Source organism: Mesocricetus auratus, unplaced genomic scaffold (genome assembly GCF_017639785.1).
Source record: "Mesocricetus auratus isolate SY011 unplaced genomic scaffold, BCM_Maur_2.0 Super-Scaffold_6730, whole genome shotgun sequence".
NCBI classification, from domain to species: domain Eukaryota; kingdom Metazoa; phylum Chordata; class Mammalia; order Rodentia; family Cricetidae; genus Mesocricetus; species Mesocricetus auratus.
Window position 1 is genome coordinate 6,655,529 of NW_024429184.1, and position 15,209 is coordinate 6,670,737.

Consider the following 15,209-nt stretch of genomic DNA (forward strand, 5'->3'; position numbering starts at 1 on the left):
GGAGCCACATGACGGCAGAGGTCAGTTTGCTTCATGGTAGCCGGTAAAGAAGAAAGACAGAGACAGAGACAGAGACAGAGACAGAGACAGAGACAGACAGACAGACAGACAGACAGGCAGACAGACACAGAGAGCAGACACACACACACACACACACAGAGTGAGAGAGCAGACACACACACACAGAGACAGAGAGAGAGAGACAGAGAGAGAGAGAGAGAGAGAGAGAGAGAGAGAGAGAGAGAGAGAGAGAGAGAGAGAGAGAGAGAGAGGAGAATGATTATTCATTTGGGTCCCAGTGTACCCTTAAAGGTTCAAGGCCAAGCCCCCAGTAGATTCCATTTTCTCATTATTTTGTATCACCTCCCAAGAGTTCCACCAGTCTGAAAAACAAGCCTTTAACACACTAACACACGTTTCCTGGGAACATCTAAGATCCAAGTCAAGCACCTGTAATCACAGCACCCTAGAGGTAGAGACAATGGGTTCCAGCCTTCAAGGTCTTCTTCAGCTGCTTGGCAAACTCAGTGCCATCCCGGGCAATGAGAGATCCTCTTTTAACTTCCCCCCACCTGTGAACAGAGAGCCACACCTTAAGATCATCTGTTAGTTTCATATTCTCAGCTCTTCGGTGGAACCGATAGCCTAGCTACTCACCTCGGGATGGTAAATCTGAAACACATCTTTGGTAAGGGATGATTCGCTGGTTGCTAGATGAAGTCCCTTGAGCATGTTATATAAGTAAATATGAAATATGCATCTCTCTGCCTACTCTGCTCTACTCTGTGAACACATACATCTTGGGATTTAGCAGAACACGATGATTCATTCTCAGGCTGGTGATTCATTAAGAGTGCATTTCCCAGCGACAGCCTCACAGATCATCAGTCTTCAAGCAGGAACTGTTTTCCTAGGTCTCTGGATCTATTTCCTTTTCAGCTTAAAATGCTCTGAGAAAAGGATCTAAACATTTCAATTCTTTCGGGAAGTAAGCTCTCCGGCTGGAAACCTGTAGCAGATTTTCACACTGGGAAATGATAACTATGGTGTGAAATGAAGCTTTTTTTTATTGGACAGAGCATACAAATGAAAGATTATATTGTCACCTATATACCACAAGTGAGTTGTCGTCCCCCCCAAAAAGCAACAACTTTGCTTTGCTTTGTTGTATGTTAAATGAAAAAGGGAACAACAACAAAACACACAGGCCCCAGAGTGACAATTTCTTTTGGGATTGACATAAATAGCATATATTGCAAACACAGCCCCATTCACTTGCGTGAAATAACTGGGAGGAATAAAACCACAATTTTCACAAATTGGAAAAGGAAAAGGAGGGATTGGCTCTAGTGCTCCCTTGTCAGGTGGGTAATTTTGTATCAGGAGGTAGCCATGACGACCATAAAAGTTACTCACGCGACTAACGACGCCACTAATGATGCCCACAATTACTTAATTGCAGGCATGCTTAACAGCTTTTGCCATTTTTGGAGGGCGCTTGTGGATAATTGTGGCTGTAAGCGGGTAAGTACAGGTGCAGTCAGGTGTGTTCCTAATTTTTACATTTGTGCTGACAGCGGGGGAATAAATGGTCCCCTCGAAAGCAGGGATCTACAGGAGGAAGGCTAAGATTAGTTCCTATATGCCAAGTGATGATGGAACAGTCCCAAACACAGAAGCAAACACAAGTCACTTTGTGTTTAAGCAAAGGTCTTCATCAGCAATGACTTGCCGGGGTCCAGCACCACCCGTGGTCCTCTCCTTTCTGCCTAAGCACCCCCGACTTGAATCCCTGCTCCTCCCACTACCTGTGAAATGGGACTTCTGCTGTTCACAGCACACAAATTCCATTCCACTATGAAGTGGATATAATTTTGAATGTCTAGGTGATACTCTCTGTATTTGGGAATGCTTTTGTTTCGTGTCATAATACATATATGTTCAAGTAAACGTTAATACATACAACAGGACAACTAGGTAGCTTTAGAAATTCTCTCATTGGTAATTAAAACCCCAAAGATGGCTATATAACATTTTAAAACCTTCAGCGCACTCCTATATAAGGGTTTTAAGCCAGTAGAAGAAATGCAAAAGGGGTTGGTTTCAGTTTTAAAACATTTTATTTTGATTGGGCAGTGGTGATTCCAGCACTTGAGAGGCAGAGGCAGGCGGATCTCTGTGAGTTTGAGGCTAGCCTGGTCTACAAAGCTATAAAGAGAAACCCTGTCTTAAACAATAACAACAACAACAAGCATTTTTTTCCATTTTAAAAATTTAAATTAGAAACAACTTCTTTTACATGTGAATCCCTCTCCTTTCCCTCCTCCCCTGCCCCCCACGGACCCCCTAACCCATCCCTTTTCTGTTCCCCAGGGAGGGTGAGGCCTTCCATGGGGGAATCTTCAATGTCTGTCATATCATTTGGAGCAGAGCCTAGACCCTCGCCCATGTGTCTAGGCTTAGAGAGTATCCCTCTGTGTGGAGTGGGCTCCCAAAGTTCATTCCTGCACTAGGGATAAATACTGATCCACTACCAGAGGACCCATAGATTAACCAGACCTCCAAACTGACGTCCTCGTTCGGGGGGGGGGGTCTGGAACAGTCCTATGCTGGTTTCCCAGTTATCAGTCTGGGGTCCCTGAGCTCCCCCTTGCTCAGGTCAGTTGTTTCTGTGGGTTTCTCCAGCCTGGTCTTGACCCCTTTGCTCATCTCTCCTCCCTCTCTGCAGCTGGTTTCCAGGAGTTCAGCTCAGTGTTTAGCTGTGGGTGTCTGCCTCTGCTTCCATCAGCCATTGGGTAAAGGCTCTAGGATGGCATATAAGGTGGTCAAAAATCGACCACATACTTGGAAACAACAAGCATGTTATTTTGTGTGTATGGGTGTATTGTCTGCCTGTATGTCTGTGATCCATGTACACGCAGTGCCTGCAGAGGCCAGCAGTGGGTGTCAGGTTTCCCTGAACTAGAGTTACAGACGGTTGTGAGCTGCCGTGTGAGTGCTGGGGGTTGAACCCAGGCCCTCAAAAGAGCAGTCAGTGCTCTTAACCATGGAGTCACCTCTCCAGCCCTTAGAGAGACTGTTTTTTTGTTTGTTTGTTTTGTTTTGTTTTGTTTTGCTTTTGTTTTTTACAAGACAGGGTTTCTCTGTATTGTTTTGGAGGCTATCAGTCCAGCCGGGCCTCGAACTCACAGAGATCCGCCTGCCTCTGCCTCCCGAGTGCTGGGATTAAAGGCGTGCGCCACCACCGCCCAGCTAGAGAGACTGTTTAACGGCAAAGACTGAGACTGTTTCAGCCTTGGGGGATATTTCTACACTGTGTGAAGATGTATTGCTGTGATTGGCATAATGAAAAGCTGAAAGGCCAATAGAGAGGCGGGAGGCGTTATTGGCAAGACCTCCGGGCAGATAGAGAACTCCGGGAAGAAGAAGGCAGAGTCGCCAGCCCGATGTGGAGGAAGCAGCATGGGTAGTACAGGGAGATGACGGAACGAGTCATGTGACAGAACTTAGATGAAAATAAATGAGTTAACTTAAGTCATAAGAGCTAGTGGGGACAAGCCCAAGCTAAGGCCGAGCTTCCGTAATTAATGATAAGTCTCTGTGTCATTATTTGGGAGCTGGCTAGTGGGACATTTCAAGACACGGTTGACTGGAAAGATTGATTCTCCATTCTCCTTGCATAGCAACCCAACAAGCTCACAGGTCAGCCTTGGTATGAAAGCCATGTGCTCCTCTTGTTCATTAAAGACCATGACTTGACTCTGTAGCAAATGAGCGGATCCTACACTTGTAATGCCCTCGGGCAATCTCTGTAATGCTTTCTCTAACATTCGCAGTGCCCAAGGCAGAGAATGTGTCTTCTCCAAGCCTCAAGAACCAGACGGAGGACTGTTACGGTTCCTGCTGGCCAGGAAACTTTTGTAGCCTTGGCTGAATTTTGTGGAAAATACACCTGATACGGAAGTTATGTGCCACTGTGTGCATTTGGAGGTTAGAGGATGACTTCGGGGAGTCAAGCTCACCTTTCACCTTGCTAAGGCATGCCTCTGTTTCTGCTATACTCAAGACTGACTGGCCTGTAAGCTTCTGGGCAGTTCTCCCACTCTGCCTCCCATCTGTTGTAGCGCTGCTGGGATCTCAGACGCGCACTGCTGGATGCGGCTTTCTTGTCGGTCCCAGGGGCTGCACTCAGGTCCTTAGAGTTGCTCGGTCAATGTTTCTACCCACCGGGGCTCAGCTCCAGTCTCCATCCTGCTTCTCTGTGCGACTACGCCGGGGATCACATTTACATGCATGAACTCTGGCAGGGGACACAAAGCCGGGACTGAAGTAAGTAGAGACAAAGTGGGAAATGTAGCCGCGATGGTCACTTCCTGGAGAGACAGAAGCATTTTCTAGAACAGCAAACCGCCTCCACCAAAGGGACTGTCCACTTATGGCACTTATATTTTGCCTGGCCTCTGGTCCACCAAGCCTTTAGTCCCAAGTGCTGCACGCCACCTTTTTCTTGTCCTGTGAGACAGGCTGACTATGCTCAAGCCATTCCATATTCCACACACAGTAGTTCATCATGCGTGTTGGACACTGTCTGGGCATGGCAGTGATTCTGTGAGTTGAACTGGAGAGCTTGCTCGCCCAAGGAATGATTTCCTCTGAGGAAGCCATATGCTCTAATTGTCCACACTTTTTGTTAGGGGCTTGAGGTACAAGATTTATCTATAGCCAAGTCACAGGACTTGCAAGTGATGAGGTTGAGAAAGTGCTGGTCACCAGACGCCCCTGAGGAGGAGGGCTCATTTGATTAGGTGAAATACTTTAAAATGACACTTGGAGCAGAAGGTGAGGTCCCAAGGGCCTTCTCAGTCATGACAGTGTGTCTGCTAAATTGCCTTGCATGAGAGAGGGGAGGAGCTCGATGGCTCCTAGATAAAGAGGCAGGAAGGCGGAGAGATGGAAAGGGGAAAGGCCTATTCCATATGCTATGGCAGAGTGATGACAGATGCTCAGTGCAACCCTTCGTAGCCGAGCTACATAGCTGATAAGATATGCTGAGCTAATGAAATGTTTACAGCATGTGATTATCTTGTGGATATCAGCGAGGATCGGGTTTCGTATCTGGACTAAAGCTGGACACTTCACTACCTCCCTCTCTCTCTTCCATCTCTTTCTTTCCCTCCCCTGTATTCCTTCGTTTCTGTCCTCCTTTCCTCCTGTCTTCAAGTATCCTACAGAGAGCAACATGGGAGAGCTGGCTGGCTGCAGGTACCAGCGAGCTTGAAGAGTTTGGGTGTGGTACCCAGACATTGCAGCCATGGCTCAGCTCAGAGGGTGGTTAAACAGTGGACTTGAACAGCTTACAAAGGCTGGAAGACAACTCTACCCAGGCAAGTAATCTCCATCCAGACCATTTTCCTGTCTCGTGGGATTTGAGTGCGCAGAAGTGAGAGGTTTGAAAATGTCTTGGAGTCCATAAACGTGCCAGGCCCAGTTCTGGGGATTCCAAGGAGATGAGGATGCTACTGCTCAGCCCGAGACAGAGACTGTTACAGCGTCTGAAGGACATGGTACCTGGTGTATTCAGAAGATACAGGAGTTGCAAGGACGTGTAAATAAGCACTCTGGGCAGAGGAGTAAAGCGGCAGAGGAGGAGGGTTGGGGCGGAGGGGAACTGAAGCAGAGCAGCCGTCCTCAGGGGTTAAGATGGCTTTGTCAGCCACTTGAGGAGTCTGAGCTTTACCTGAGGGGCGGGAAACTGTGGGATAATTGAAAGCTGGTGAAAATTATGAAAATCATTTCCTTAGAAAGACCTCCCTGAGGGTTGGGAAGATGGCCCAGCAGGTAACACTTGCTGTGCAAGCCTGATGACCCCAGTTGGACCTTTATAACTGATGTAAAAACCCATCACTCTTACAGTGAGAGAATAAGCTGGAAACAGTGAGCAGGCCAGCTAGCCTGGAGTGTGCAACATGACAAAACCGAGAGAAACTATGCGTCAATGAGGTGAAGGTCAGAATAGACTCCCCCAAATTGTCTTCTCATCTATACTTGTGCTGTGTGGTACACTTGCAGCACACACTCACACACATGCACACGCACGCATGCACGCACGAGCTCACACACGCACACACGCACACACACACGCACACACACGCGCACACACACACGCAGGCATGCACACACGAGCTCACACACACGCGCACACACACGCACGCACACGCACGCACACACGCACAATGTCAGTTTAAAAAAGACCTCCTGATTTATGTGCCCTCTTTGAGTTCACAAAGTATTCATTTGTCTGTGTCTCAGTTTTCACTACTGCTTTAAAGTCTTCTGGGAAAACCCGGAGTTTTATTTCTGCATGGTCAGCACATTTTGTGTGGTCTGGGAGTCATAGAAGCTATTTGGTGGATTTATAAACTTATTGAGAAATGAACAGTTGGAAGGAGAAAGAGAGCGAGGATGACAGAGAGGGGGAGGAGGAGGAAGGGGAGGACGAGAACGTGGTAGTGAAATTCTGAGGGTGACGGTGACAGCCTGAAGGGGGATAACTGGACCTTAGCTATCGACGCTCGTAAATGAGGTCCCTTGGGCCTTGTGACCGACAAGGTGGCTGAAAAGAGGCCTTAGTGAGGAAGTCCCCTTTGTTTCTTACTTTGGTGATTTGGAGTAGAGAGACATAAAATCAGAGGAGTAGGTTTGATTTGAGAGAATAGGGAGACTACTGTTCCATAAGTTTCTATAGTCTATGCGTCATCTGGAAGCAACATATAGAAGACTCATGTTCTCTGACAGGCGGAACACGGGCTAGATGTAACAAGCACACAGATGGTCTTTGAAGATTTGAGGGTGGACATGTTCTCACAGACAAAGGACAAGAGGGAGGGTGATAAAATCACGGTCAATGTTTAACATTTGGGAGAAGAACGAACAAAGTCGCTTTTGAAGGCAGAGTTGGTGTCATAGGAGGAGAGAAACTGGAAGAGAGAAAATCATTATAGATGTCGTAACGGAACACTCACACTTGGTGTCACGTTTGGATGCTCTTCCGTCTTTCTTAGTCCCTTGTAGTTAGCGGTACATGTGACTGATACTGCCCAACGGCCATGAAGTAGACGCAGAAGGGACAAGTGACAGTGTTCCTTCTGGGCTGAAGCTGTTAGGAGCTGGCAAAGTGAGACTTTAGCTCTGTAACGTGCTATTTGTGCCCGGATGGAGTCAAGATGGAAACAGCCTGGGCGGGAGTCTCGTGGTTACGGGGACCCAGAACAACCAGTTTTGCAGGCGTGAGAAATGAGATTTTGCTGTGTTAAAGCCACTGAAATTTGAGAGTTAATTTGTTTGTGCCCCAAGCCAGCATATCTTGACTACTGTCCCAAGGAGTTGGACTTCAAGAAAAAGTGGGTAGATACAAGGTGAAAATGACCAGGCAGAATTAAGAAAGAAATGACTAGTGGATTTAAAAAAATCAGGAGACAAGTAGCGTATGAGAAGTGGTATTTATTGTGAGCAGTAAAGGCTGCGGGGGGAAGGAACTGGCCATCGTGGATACGGGTGCAGCCTCCAGAGCGTCAGGAAAAGAAGTGAAGAGGAAAACAGAGGCAAGAGAACACGCCATGAAGTTCCTTATGGAAGAGTGTAGACTTGAGCCAGGAGGGCCAAGAACAAGAAGACAACTAAAAACGTAGGAGGCAGAGGCAGGTGAATCTGAGTTGGAAGCCACTTGGTCCACAGAGCGAGTTCCAGGACAGCCAGGGCTACACAGAGAAACCCTGTCTCAAAAAACAAACAAACAAACAAACAAAACCATAGGAAAGGAAGGAGGTAACATGAGGTCTCTAAAAACATCATGACTACGAGCCCATCTGCAGAAAATTCACTTCTCTGTCTCTCATCCCAGCAAGGGTCTTGCTTTTCTCATTCTCCACTAGGATGCTAGGAAACCCCTTAGTTGGACTTCTCACTGGACAGTAAACTGCATGGATGGCCATGCTTGGCAAGTTGCCATGACTCAAAATGCGAATTCAGTGTACCCTGGGTGTACCCCAGGGCACTGTCCCTTTCCTGGTTGACTGCTTAGGGAACTGAGTGAGAGGCATTCTTCTGGAATCAAACTACCAGAGTAAGTCAGACCCAACAGTGTTCTCTCCATATTCACACACTGAAGTCCTAATTTCCAGGATCCTAGAACGCAAACATGTTTGGAGACAGGATCTTAAGAGGGGCCATTGGACGAGCCATGGAGGTAAACTCTACCCATCGTGCCTCATGTTCTCTCTGCCCAGCTTTCTGTGCTCCTTGAATCTCCTGTCTCTTATCAACGTCATCAGCATTCTGACTTTCCTGGGGACATCGTGGTGATGTTCAGGTCCTTCCAGTCTGGCTGGGAGGAAACATGCTGAGAAAACTTTTTGTTCTTCTTGGTCAAGAGTGCCAAGTCAGAGCCCTGCCTGTATTCCTGGTGGCAAAGACGACACAGCTCTCAGGTGGGGGAGGGACAACATCCCCATCTGAAGTGAAAACCAGCTGGACTATTTCCTCTCCGACCTGCCCAGACCCCTGCGATCTGAAGTTCTTTGGAAATTCTGCAGTCTGATTAATTATTTAGAGCTTCCTGATGTGTGGAGTTGGAACATTGTGAGAGAGAGCCAAGAATTATCACGGGCTATCTTTAGTCCCCCTTCTGACCATTTATGACAAGTGTCTGTTGCTGACCTAACATGCTTTTCCATGTTCAGGTAAAACCTTCTCCAGTGTATTGATTTGCATATCCTTGGCTCCCACCAACCTAAAGACTGTCATCAGATGGCATTGGAAGCTGCTGGCAGAGGCCTCTCTGCTTGGCTGTATCCTTCCTGCTGCCCCCAGCACTGACAAGTGCAGTGATTTTACCACTGCCTCTGTTCTGTGACTGCACAAGTCCCCGTCACCACTTCCATGGAGGAACCATGCCCTCCAGAACAACCCGTCTGCATTCCCAGGCCGCGGTCACATGTGTTTGGCCTAGGAAAATTGACCTCTTGTTTCCTCTGCAGTGGAATCAGTGTTTCACACTGACAGAGATGCAATTTCCTCTCCCCTCCCTGCCTTTTGTCTTTAAGGCCAGAGTAGCGGTTAAACCTAGGGCGTCATCATGTATCGGTGGCATGGGCTCCACCACTGGGCTGCATCAGTAGGTCAAGAGGTCTGATTTCCAAATGCAGACTGGGGCCTGGCGATATGAATTACTGGGTGAAGACATCTCCCGCTGCCGAGCCTGATAACCCGAGTTTGATCCCAAGGACCCACAGGGTATGGCACATCCTACTCCCCCTGCAAAGTGTACCAAGTGAATAAATACATTAAAAAATAAGCACCAATAAGTTCTCAAAATTCAATGCTTGAGGCCTGAAGTCCCGTCATCACAAGTAAACAGTGTCCCTTAGACACTGATTAACAAATGGTTTCCATATAAATAATTTGCTTATTTATATGTTACTTACACAAATAAGGAGTCCATGACCTAATTCTGAGCCATTTTTATTGATTGGATGTACAGAAAAGAATGCTACCTGCCACTAAAACCGAATTTTGTCTGTTTGCATTTTATTGATTTATTTTGTTTGTGTGACAGAGACCAGAATGGAAGTCAGAAGACAGTTTGAGGGAGTTGGTGTTCTGGTCCACACCCTCACCTCATTCCCCCTCCCACTCCTCCAAAGATTCAACAATTTACAGGGTGTCTATTTATATTTAAAAATTTTTTTCCACAGGGCAGTGGTGGTGCATGCCTTTAATCCCAGCCCTTGGGAGGCAGAGGCAGGCAGATCTCTTTGAGTTCAAGGCCACCCTGTTTACACAGAGAAAGTCCAGGACAGCCAGAATTTTCAAAACCTTGTATCTAAAATAAATAAGAAAGAAAGAAAACAAACAAACAAACAAATAAACAAACAAAATATTTTCATTAGCTCATTTTGTGTTGTTGAATAAGACTCAGCAATGTTTACAGAGTATCTGTTTAAAAGTCTATTCACTAGCTCATTTTGTGTTGTTGAATAAGACTCAGCAATGTTTACAGAGTATCTGTTTAAAAGTCTATTCACTAGCTCATTTTGTGTTGTTGAATCCCAAAAAGAGCAAATTTCATTGACGGCCTCATGCCATGTCTGTTCGGATCACCTACAAATCATGTACTCACAGCTATGGAAGGCCATCCTATTTCCTACCTGGCAACACCTGTGATTCTCTGCTTCTTTTTTGAGTTTGTTTTTTTGTTTATTGTTTTCCCATTCCAGACGTTATGGAGGTGTTGGAGACTTTAGAAGGAGCAACTGTCAACCACTGAGCAGTGAGAATTACTGGGTAAGCACCACAACTTCCCAAGATTTAGTGGGACAGTTTTAGGGTGTGTTCTACTCTGCCGCTTAGAGGGCTCACTGCAGGACACACCCATGGCGGGCTTTTGTGAGACCAAAACAGGAAAAACCGTATCTTGCAAGATAAGGGTTCTGCCTGCAGTTAAGACAGTTAAGAATAAGTCCCTGTTTGTCCTGCGTTCGTTTGACCCATCTGTACCATAGGTGCTTGATCACACGTGGACGGGATGGATGTACATCGGTGGGAAGTATGTCCGGATGTATGCTTGCCCCTGCTTGGGTCTCACGGGAAATTCAGTGAGTTGTGGGCTTTGCCACTTTAAGTCCCTGCAAACCATGGCTCATGGTCATTTTCTGGGAACTCGGGGTAGACATGGCCAGAGTCCATCTTCCTAGTCAGTATTTAACTAAAGCTTGCTTCAAATTTAGTTTAAGATTGTGGTAGTAGTCTTATCCTTGACTGGTGGGATTAGCACTTTCCTGCCCAGTAATTTGACTAATTTCCTTTCAAGGCGCCCTTGAGCTTCTAGAAATTGTTTCCCAACTAAAGTATCTACAACCAAGAGCTCCTGGGAAGGGGAGGGTGGGCGGACTCTGCCAGGAAATGCATGAATTGGAACAAATGTGCATACATAATTGAATAACTATAACATTAAGTGCTATATGCTGGGCATATCCACATTTTCTATGTCTTCAGTCTTAGCAAGTTATTGATATCCCCATTTTCAGATGAAAAACAGAATAAAACAAAAACAGGAACTGGGAAGGCAAGTTCAATCCCTATCATGCTTGCTAAAGCAAGCATGAGTCCCCTAGTTCAACCTCCATTTCTACACAGCAAGTCATCCACAGGTTATACTTTCAGTACTAGGGAGACAGACACCTGGGACTCACTGGCCAGTTAGCCTAATCAAATCTGTGAGCCCACAACCAACGAGAGACCCCCTTCTCAAAACATTAGGTGATATCCAGATGCAGCTAATGGGCATGGGAAGACCTGCCCACTGTGGGTGATACTATTCCATGGGCTGAGGCAGTAGACTGAATGAACTAAGAGGAGAAATGAGCCTGGCTTCCATTGCTCTCTTCTTCCTGAGCCCAGATGGGACATGATGAGCTGCATGGAGCTTCCCCAGCTTGGTCTTCTCTGACATGATGTACGATACTGTGAGCTGAAATGAACTCTTCCTTCCTTGAGCTGTGTTTGGTCAGGGAAAGAAACTAAGACACACATAGACACACATAGACACACACACACACACACACACACACACACAGACATGCACTTAAAACCCATATATACACACAACGTGCAAAGAATCACCCAAGAGCATATAACTAATAAGAGCTGGCATGCTAATCTGGAGTTGTCATCCATATTATTTTGCCTCTCCTCTGCTTTGTTCAGATAGCTTTTCTTTAGCCGCCAGTGACTTCTTGTCATCCTAGTTTTTCTTTTTAAATCGTTTCATTTGCTTATCTTGAATGGGAGAATTTCCTGCCGGTTGAACTTCAAGTTGTAAGTGGAAAAAAAAAAAGCCCATCTTGGTGTGGCCTCCTAGCAACAATTTATGAAACACTTTCAGGTAATTATTCTTCTCAAGCACGTTTCAGAATGTTGAAGCGTGTTCATTCACTTCCATCATTAGAACTCCCAAGAACACTCGCTGCGTAGCATGGTTCCAGCAATTACAAGCTCGTCAACAGGTTGCTTAGTGAGTGGAGAGCCAGGCGGACCACATTCCCTTCAGGAAGTCAGGCACACTGTTTCCAGCCTAGCAGGGCAGGGTGGGTTCCGCTTCTCTCTGGAGAAGGCTTGATTGGCGGATAGGGAGGGATGGAGGGAAAAGAATATTTAAACCTCAAACGGCCACCTGCAATGTGTGCAGCCCACAGCGATGCGTAACATCCCAGGGAACACTGGGGTATCTAAGGACCGGTCTGCTTTCTGCTCCTCTCCCCCCAGACCTGCCTAGACATGGACAGGCATCCGCAGGCTCAGCATCCTCTCTTAAAGATGGAGCTCGTAAGGATGGATGTTATTACCAAAGGTAGCTTTGAACTGATCCTGCCTCCACCTCCTAGTACCATGGTTACAGGTGTGGGCTCCTTTCATCCCTGCGCTTAGTAAGACTGCCTGCCCCGTGAGCACTCTGTCAGCTGAACCACAACCTTAGGCCCAGCTCTGCTTTGAAGTAGTTATCGCTTTAGGTGTCTTTGCCTTTAATTCTCCTTTTTGTGCTTTGGAATATATGACTGAAAGGGAAAAGCCACTTTGGTCTTAAGAACTGCAATGTGGGCTTTTGTACCCCGATTTCAATTTTTTTGTGTGTGTGAGAAAAATCACAACCGTTTTGGTTCCTCTGGACAAAAGCTAAGGTTCCATGGGAGGTTTTAGAGCTAATACTCAGGGAACCAGGTAACTGTGGAGTTACTGGCTAATATGGACAATGTGTGTATGGATGTATGTATGCATGTACGTATGTATGTATATATAGATGTGTGTATGTGTGTGTGTGTGTGTGTGTGTGTGTGTGTGTACAAGTCAATGGACATGTGGTGGTCGAGCATATTTGTTGGGGAAGTCCTGTGCATTTGTCAATAAAGTACTGTCTGGCCAATGGGGAATCTAGATAGGAGGGACTAGGAGTCCAGGAGGACTCTGGGTAGGAGAAACACAGGAGAGTCGACATGTAACCGCCATGGGGTAGGAAACCTGGAACTATTCTCCGGTAAGAGACATACTTAGATGAACAATTATGGGGTAATTACTTAAAGCAGAGCTAGCCAGTAAGAGACAAGCAAGGCCAACAGCTTCATAATTAATATAGCCTCCTGTGTGTTTATTTGGGACTGATGCGGGTCTAGAACCAGGCGGGCGGAACGGTTTCTCACAAGAAAAAGCTTCTCTTAACACATATTTATGAGGTACAGTGTAACAGAAGACATCACAATACTTTACTGCTGAGGACGCTGCCTCCTCTGGCTACAGCTGCTTCACCGTCACAACCTCAATGCCATTTCTGTGGTTTGAAGGTCCCCATAGGCTCACGCGTTTGCCTCTCTGGTCTCCAGACGGTGGCGCTGCTTTGGGATGTGGAATCTTGACAGGTGAACTTGTTTTGGAGGAAGTGGGTCTCTAAGGGCAGGCCTAGAATTTTCATAGCCTGGCCTCTCTTTCTGTCTGCGCTCTGCTCTCTGACTTTATGCTTATGTTCCCACCCATGAGCATCCCACCTGAGTGTGGGGAGCAGCCCTTGTCGATTTTGACTCCTTAGGCAATCTTTTATATGTCTAAAATAAACATAAGTTATAAGGTGACACACTAGATAAGACCTGTCTTGGCCTGTGATTTTGTAGCTTAGGAAAATTGGATTATTTCTATGAGCACTCGTCTGGTAGTGTACGGGAGGTGTTCAGTAAATATTAGCGCCCTTTCCTCCTGTGTATACGTTCTCTAGGATCTCTCGTAGTTCCAGGAGGAGATGTCTCAGGCACATCTGAAGTTTGCCTTTCCTAAGTAAGACGGCAGCAGCGACTGTGCCATTATTTCTGCCGAGACAGTATCATCATAATGTAATATTAGCTACTGAGGCCTTCTATCGTTTCCTGCCTGGAGAGTTATGGCCCTGGCATGGAGAATTTAAGACATACAGCCTGAACACTACTTACTACAAATCTCTCACAAAGCTGCTGCGATAAATCTCCCGGAGGAAAAGTCAGTGCGTAAAAAAATCCCCAACTCCGGGGAGCTGGCCATTTATTTTCTCAGAAAAGGGGCTGGGGTGAGAGACACTCTCTGAGCCATCGACTTCGCGGTGCAGTATCCACCAAAGCATTCATCAGGGACAGCCAGGTGATGAGCCAATCGGATCGTTTGGGGAAGGAACCTGGAGAGTGGAATGCTCACTGAAGGTGTTTCCCTCCCTCTCCTACCTTCGGCTTTGGATGCCTCTTAACCCGGGGAACAGCTACACCAAGAGCCTGACCTGCAGAGTCTGTGGTTCCTAAAGATGAACTTCCAGCAGTGACGCAAAGCCAGGGGTCTGCAGTCGGGACCCGGCTAGTCCAAGAGACACATTTTTGTTAGTTTCCAATGACAACATTTTAAAAAATTCCAAAGATGAAATCCAGATTTTTGGCTTCCAGAAGCCAGTTGGGCCATCTGGCTGTGATATCCCGACATTTCTGACTCTTTGAGGCGCTATGTTCGTGTGTCGAGTTGTGCTGCGTCCGCTCTACCTTCCTTCACTACGCTATGGGCGGGGCTTGTAATCTCACGCTAACTTGGTCACCCTGGGGTCTACTCCCTCACCCTTTGCCAACTCTGTTCTTGCGTCAGAGGGGTACACGTTGAACTGTAGGATAGACCTACAGCTGATTGGCCCATCTGAACCATGGCCTCTGATGCCTGTAGGGAGGCAGCCCTGATGTAACCCCTCAGCTTGGGTGGTACCTGGAGACAGAGCTCAAATCTCTCTTACTCTGGGATATTTGCCAACTTGCTCAGTCTCTTGAAACCTAGTTTGCTCATGGCAAAATCCATACAATAGAGTCTCCTGCCGGGACATTTGTAAGAACTAAATGTGGTAAAGGCGGTAAAGTGCCTGGCACTTTGGGCATCTCTCTGCTTTTGCGATGCCATGGACTCCATTCTTATCTTCTCATGGATTCTTTGCCTCGCCTTCAATACAACTTACCGGTCCCCCCACCCCAGTAAGTAATACGAGACTTCGTCGTGATACTATTCGGAATAAACACTTAGCGAGATTACAATTTGCTTAATTGTCTCCTTCTTCTTAACTGTGTGTGATGGTTGAGCATGCGTGTATGCATGCGTGTTTTTATGTGTTT

The 15,209-nt window shown here is 46.7% G+C and overlaps 1 long non-coding RNA gene across 1 annotated transcript; it reads right to left on the reverse strand.

Annotated features, from left to right (window-relative positions):
- Positions 1-412: 412 nt before the first annotated feature.
- Positions 413-724, reverse strand: LOC121138929. The gene is made up of 2 exons (XR_005875786.1): positions 658-724; positions 413-572 (listed from the first exon to the last, which is right to left on the reverse strand). It is a non-coding gene; the product is annotated as an uncharacterized LOC121138929 (long non-coding RNA).
- Positions 725-15,209: the final 14,485 nt, after the last annotated feature.